Below are 7,113 nucleotides of genomic sequence, written 5' to 3' on the forward strand. Positions count from 1 at the left end.
GTACCCTGCAAGGTGCTACAGACGCGGGACAGGAGCACCTGCCTCCCTTGGCCTTCATTTGTTCACCTGCAGAATGAGGAAAGTGGACTTGCTCCCCGGCCCTGCCCACCGCTGAGTGGTCGCCTTCAGCTCCAGGGTTTGCCCTCGCCTTGCCCGGGCTCTGTGTTCTCATCTGCATCCACCTGCCCTCCCTAGTCCCTCGGAGGCAGGAGCCCACCCCTCTCCTTTGTCTCCTCCTTATGTCTGGTGTGTCATTGGGTGTGGGGGGAGGTTCCACTGTCTCCCTTGACTAAGACTCCACCTAGATTCACCTTGAGCAAATCCTGGCTCTGGGCCTCAGTTTCCTCCACTGTAATACAAACCTAATAACCACAGGCACTCTCTGTCTTCCAGGGAGGATAGTGATGAGCCCCTGCATCTCAGGGCAGTAAAGGACCTTAGTGGCACTGAGTTCAACCACAGCCACTCCTTGGGAACGCCCAATGCACCCAGGCTGTGTGTGCCTCTGGAGTGGGCAGCCCATTCTGTCCATTTGCTTGACAGCAGTGGCTGTGTCAGGCAGGTGCCACACACGGTGGCAGGCACTGAAGCCTCAAAAATGAATACGGGCAGGGTGGCATGGAGGTAAGGACATGGTTCAGGTTTGAATCCTGACAGCTTCCACCTCTTTCTAGATGTGTGTGACCCATGAGAGTGACTTAACCTAATCACAGCCTCAGTTTCTTCATGTGTCAATGGCAATAATGACATCCACCTTATGAGTCATTGGAAAGCTTATTAGCATGTCAGCTAAAGATCCTGGTTCCCATGAGCATTTGTCTCCTTCCAGGGTCAGGAGTGGGTGATATCGTCATCCCCATTTTTTCAGATGAATTTGTCAGAGGCACAGAGAGGTTAAGCAACTTGCCTGAGGTCATACAGTAAATGTGACAAGTGGTTCCTGGACCTGGATCCAAGCTGCCTGTGCTCAGGCCCCTCAGACCTCACATCCCCAGCAGGGCCTGGCTCTGCACGACCCAGCCTCCTCCTCACAGTGCTGTGGCCTGAGTGCTATGTGCTCTCAGAAACCTGAACACTGTTTTACCCTCCTCTCCTCAGAGGGAGAGAGGGTCTTTGTTGCTTTGCCTCAGACAGATTTGTCACCTCTCTTCCCCTCGGTGACAGAACTGTAAAAGGATTACTCAAAGCCCATCTCTTCTGAGCAGTAAGAGACCCCAAAGGGGTTAATCTCCCAGAACCCTCAAGAGCAAGGCATTCCTTCCTTGGGAAATTAACCATGAATTGGGGTTCTCTCCCCACATTTATTTTCCAGACCAGGAAGTTACAGAAAAAGAACATAAGTGTGGTAATAGTTTAACAATAGAGGCTGGTAACAAGCAAAGTGACTTTCTGTAATGCAATTTGCAAAAGGTTAAGTCGATCCACCAACAAAAGCTTCATCTTAGCAAACACTGTTTTTCCCTACAACAATTTCCCAGTATCTTTACATATCAATTAGTAACTTGTCTGTCCTTGAGCCAGCAACCTTGCTGTGTTACAATTCTTTATCTTACAGCAGAGACTTTTAGCCTGGGGAAAGTTTCCTGTCTTTTGCAAGATTAACATTTTATATGCACTTTTAAGAAGTTAGGCTAAACTTGAAACTGCAGGGAACTAGACTCTGTGAAATATATTTGCTTTAAAAATGTAAGTATACTCCACATGTCTTGGGTTCCCCACCATTATTTCTAGCTCTGCCCCTGCCATATTGTTTTGGACCCAGAGAATAAAGCCTCTGAGGTCCTTCCTGTGTCCAGCTGGCACCCTGGGGTGTATCACCTTAGTGGGTTTGCTAGGAGCACCATGATGACAAGCTACCTGGAATCTAAACCCTCTGACCCCCAGTCCTACCTTCACAGTGACTCGGTGCCACCAGGAGTGACTGCACAGAAGCTGCCCTCTCCTCCTGCCAGGTCCGACTGGCATCCACAGGTAGGTGACAGGGCAGTATTCCCAGCTCCAGTCCACAAACCACACCATTCCCAGCTCTGCCGCCCACATTGGTGTAGCTCTGGACAAGACCACACAACCTGCGGCAGAGAGCACTTCCTGGTCCCCTGTGGATTGGTGAGTGGGACAGGCAGGGTCAGGAGCCAGCCAGCCAGTGTGGTGTAACAGCAAAGCCTGAGACCCAAACTGCCAGGGGGCAGGTCCCAACATGATACCAGTGTGATGTTGGGTGAGTTATTTAACCTTGATGTGCCTGTTTCTTCATCTGTAAAATGGGCACAGGGTAGCAGCCACCTCACTTTGCACAGTGCCCAGCACAGAGGAGGGGCTCAGCGAGTGGGGTCATCACTGTGGTTCAGCACCTGTCTATCCACCTATTTATACAACAAATATTTAGAAAGAGTTGGTTTCAGTATCGCTCCACAACAAAGCACTCCAAAACATAGTGGCTTGAACCAATCGACTTTTCTTCTCTCGCACGGTTTCTGAGGATCAGGAATTTGGGAGTGGCTTAGCTGGGCTGGTTCTGGTTCAAGGTTTCTTGTGAGGATATGGGCCAGGGCTGCAGTCTGCTGAAGGCACTGATGATATCAACAAAAAAGAGTGGAGTGGGAAGCATTTATTGTCTACTATGTGCCAGGCGCTGGTGGTTTCTATATATTAGCTAATTGGTGAAATCCAGACCCTCTCTTATGAGCTGTGTGACTTTGGGCAAATTGCTTAACCTCTCTAATCCTCAAGATTCTCATCTGTAAAATGGCAGTCATAATGCTTCCCTTACTAGGTTATTGTGAGGTTTTTTTGTTTTTTTTTTTTTGTCTTTTTCATGACCGGTACTCAGCCAGAGAGCGCACCAGCCATTCCTATATAGGATCCGAACCCGCGGCGGGAGCGTCGCTGCGCTCCCATCGCCGCACTCTCCCGAGTGCGCCATGGGCTCGGCCTTGTTGTGAGGTTTAAATGAGGGTCCATTTCCAAGGTGGCACACTCATGCACTGGTGAATTCATGCTGGCTGTCAGCGGGAGGCCTCAGCTTCTTGCCACGCGGGCCTCTTCACAGGGCTGCTCGAGTGTCCTCCCAGCATGGCAGCTGCTTCCTTCAGAGCAAGTGACCCTGGAGAGCCGAGAAGCTGCAGTGCCTTTTATGACCTAGCCTCATAATTCACCCTCTGGCATTTATGCAATATCCTACTGGTAACACAGGTCTGCTCAGCATGGCAGGGGACTACACGAAGGTGCAACTCTCAGGAGGAAAGGATCTCTGGTGACCATGTGGGAGGCTGGCTAACCCATGTTACACTTTACGGATGAAACAGTGAGCAAAATCACACTTCTTGCTCTCACGGCCGAGTGTGACTCTGTGTGTTTGTGAATGTGTGTGTGTGCATGTGCACTCATGTTGGGTGCAAGCATCAGCAGATGACAAACTCAAAGAAACGCCTTGAGACACACTCCATAAAGAAAACAGACAGGTGGCACAGTGGGGAGTCACAGAGCAGTTACAGGGAAGGCCTCTTAGAGAAGGAGCCTTTGGGATTGAGGCTTGAGGGTAAAACAAGTCCACGTGGGCAGGGCAGGCAGAGAGAACAGTACCAGGACAATATGACAGTTCCTACCTCCTGTGGGGTTAGAGGGATTAAGGGAGATACTATGAGTGAAGTCCTTAGTGCAGTGCCTGGCAGTAAGTGCTCAGGAATATGAGTGTCATTATCATTGTTCAATGGTGGCATGCAAAGATGACAAGACCTGGCTCTGGTTGTAACTGTGATGCCTGACCCTCATTGGGGCACTAGTCTGAGCATTTTACAGTGAGGGTCTCTCTTAATGCAATCATTGAGTAAGGGGATGGAATCCTAAGCGCAGCATCAGAACACTCTGCACAGGGCTGGGAGCATGGCTAGGGCAGGGGAAACGGGGAGGGGTGAGCTCTAGGAACCCGTGGGGAATGGGGCTGGGAAGGCTTCCCCAGCAGTGACACAGGAGCCTAGGAGGATGAGACAGGGGGACCAGGACTGGAGGGGAGAGTATTCTAGGCAGCAGACCCCGGCTGTGAGGGTCTGCAGGGTCTGCAGGGAGCAGCGGGTAGGCGAGTGTGGTTTCAGGTAGCTGATCAGGAAGGAGATGAGGGGGCAGGCCGGCAAGAGGAGGGAAGGTGGCCTGGCTTTCCTGTGGGGTGGGGATCAGCAAGTAGGAGAGCGGCAGGGACAGATGCAATTGTGTTGTGGAAGCTCCTTCTGGCTGCCGGGAGCAAGGGTGGGGGCAGCGAGGCCAGTGGAAGCTTGGGGCCAGGCCAGAGGTGGTGAGGCCTGGCCCAAGGCAGCAGGTGCAGGAATGGAGGGGAGGGAGGGAGCCCAGTGGGAGGAGGGGTCAGGCCCTGGCTAAGTCCTCTGCCCTTTCCAGGGCTCTGTCCTAATCGGCTCCCTTTTGTCCTCTCTTTGACCTCAGACACAGTTGTCCCCAACCTTAAGATAAGACTTAGTATAAGCATGGGCTTGTGCGGCCCCTCCAGCATCCCTCCACTCTAGCGTTCATTGTTTCAGTGGTGGCTACCGTCTATGGAGTAGCTACTGTGTTCCAGGTACCCCCCCCGCCCACCATCTCATTTAAACCTCACAATAATCCAGCATGGGACACATTATGGCTCCCCGTTTACAGACGAGATTCTTGAGAGAGAGGTTAAGAAATTTGCCCAAAGTCACACAGCTCCTAAGAGAGGGTTAGGATTTCACCAAATTAGCTAATATATAGAAAGTGCTTCCATCAGTGCCTGGCACGTAGTAGGCACTCAATAAATGCTACCTGCTCCACTGTTTCTGTTGATATCATCAGTTAGATCTGTCTGGCCACAGAGTCCCTGGCCCCTGGGGGACCTCATTGATTTGTCTTGTCCAGTTCTCGTGATCTGTTACCTGTTTGTCTGCCCCACTAGGCTGTGGGATCCTGCAGAGCAGGAACCAGGTCTGGCTGCTATGTGAGTCCTGAGTACCCCTCAAACCCCTGAGTACCTGAGGCAGGAACAGAGGACATGATCAGTGATTGTTGAATGAATGAATGATATATGAAGTTCCTTGAGGGCAAGGACTATATTTGTGTCTCAGAACAATAGGATTTCTCCAGCCATGTTTATCCCTAAGAATCACAGGATTTCTCTATAGAGGAGCCTTGGTTATCACTTTAACCAGGACAGGCGACGTCTCTTATCAGCCTCCCTCCCCAGTAACTGGCCCATAATCCAGCTGCCACCAGCTGTACCCTCCCCTGGTCCTGGGCTATCAGCCCTCCAGGCCAGACCTGAAGGAACTTGCCTCCACAAAGAGCTCATTCATCTGGTCTTCTGGAGGCTGCACTGGCACCCTGCTCAGGCTCAGGGCAAGCTTCATTCACCTCTCTGCCAGTCCCTCCAGCCACACGGGTCTGCCCCTGACTGGCCAGTGTCACTCTCCTCTCTGGGCCTCAGTTTCCTTGATAGAAAAATGAGGACAAACATTCTGATCACTTTTAGCTCAGTTCTGTCAGTTTACTACAGGGATCCAGATGGATGGAGGATGAAGACTTTTGTTAATGTCTCTCTGTCTGTCTCTGCGGGTCCCTGAGGCTCCTGGGGGAAGTGGCTTTTCTTCTCAAGGCCACTAGATGGTACCAGTGGGCCACCGATCTCCCTGAAGGCTGACCTCAGAAGGAATTCCATCGCTGGGATTAATCCGTAAGGACCACAGCCACCTACCTCCCACTGGCAGGAGTCCCCGAAGAACTGCCAGCTGGCAGAGGCAGGACGTATGGAGGTTAGGGACTCAGGGACGGGTTGTGGGGTCAGGAAAATTTGAACTTGGCAGTGCCAAGCCAGGCCCTACTCTTAGTGTCTTGGGTCTCTGCTTGGCAATTAACTCTCTGGGTAACCCTGGGCGTGTCATAGGACCTCTTTGAGATTTCAGGTTCTTCCTCTGTGAAACAGGAAAACAAGTCTCTTCTCTCGGGGCATTGTAGAAACTGAATGAGGCTGGGCACATAAAATGTCCATTCTACCTCCTGGCACAGTGCAAGCTTCAATGAGCCCACTAGTCATTAGTATTACTTTGTAACTTAACCTTGTGCCTCAGACTCTCCTCAGACAAGAACCTTGGGCAGGATGCCAAGAGATCTGGATCTGCATCTGGCTGTGTGACCTTTGGCAAGTCACTTCCTGTCTCTGGTCCTCTGCTTGGCCTCAACCAGCCTTGAGAGGCTGGGAGTGTCATGGAAAAATAAAGGCTTGGTAATCAGACAGATTTGGTTGTGAATCCTGCCCACTTCTCTTCCCAGCCGTGTGACCTTGGTAATTACCTAATTATTTGTGTGATTACTTGTTCTAAGTCTCTCCTCTTGGCTCTATTGTAAATTCCGTGAGGGCTAGGCTCATGTCTACGTGGCTCACCCTGTATCAGCTCAACATCAGCTCAGTATCTGGCACAAAGAAGGTCTTCAATAAACACAAGCTATTATTACCATTGCTATTACTGTATGCATTTACTCAGCAATAGTCACGAGGACTGTGTTCAGAGCTTTCCCTGTTACTTCTAGCAATCCTCAGTCATTATCTCTGTTTTATAAATGAGGAAAGTGAGGGCCAGAGAAGTTGGGTCCTTGCTCAAGGTCACACATCTACAAAGTGACTGAAGCTGGGATTTGAAACTGAACTCCATGACAGCCTTGTGTTGACAGATGCAGCAAGCTGAGTAATGACTCTCCACAGACAGCCATGTCCTAATCCCCAAAATACTTGTGAATATGCCTTATGTAGCAAAGGGAACTTCACAGATGTGATTAAGTTAAGGGTCTTGAGATAGGGGCATTGTCCTGGATTATCCAGGTGGGCCCAATGTAATGGTAAGTATCCTTTTAAGAGGGAGGCAGGAGTGTCAGAGCAGGGAGGAGATGGGGACAACGGAAGCAGGAAAAAAGACCATGCGATGCAGGAAGGAAGATGGAATCCATCCTGGAAAAGACAAGGAAAACCAGCCCTGCTGACACCTTTAGCCCAGAGACTGACTTTGGACTTTTGACATCCAGAACTGTAAGGTGATACACGTGTGGTTTCAAGTCACTAAGTTTGTAGTAATTTGTTACAGCAGCGATAGGGAACTAATA

This window comes from Cynocephalus volans, chromosome 12 (assembly GCF_027409185.1).
Source record: "Cynocephalus volans isolate mCynVol1 chromosome 12, mCynVol1.pri, whole genome shotgun sequence".
Classification (NCBI taxonomy): Eukaryota; Metazoa; Chordata; class Mammalia; order Dermoptera; family Cynocephalidae; genus Cynocephalus; species Cynocephalus volans.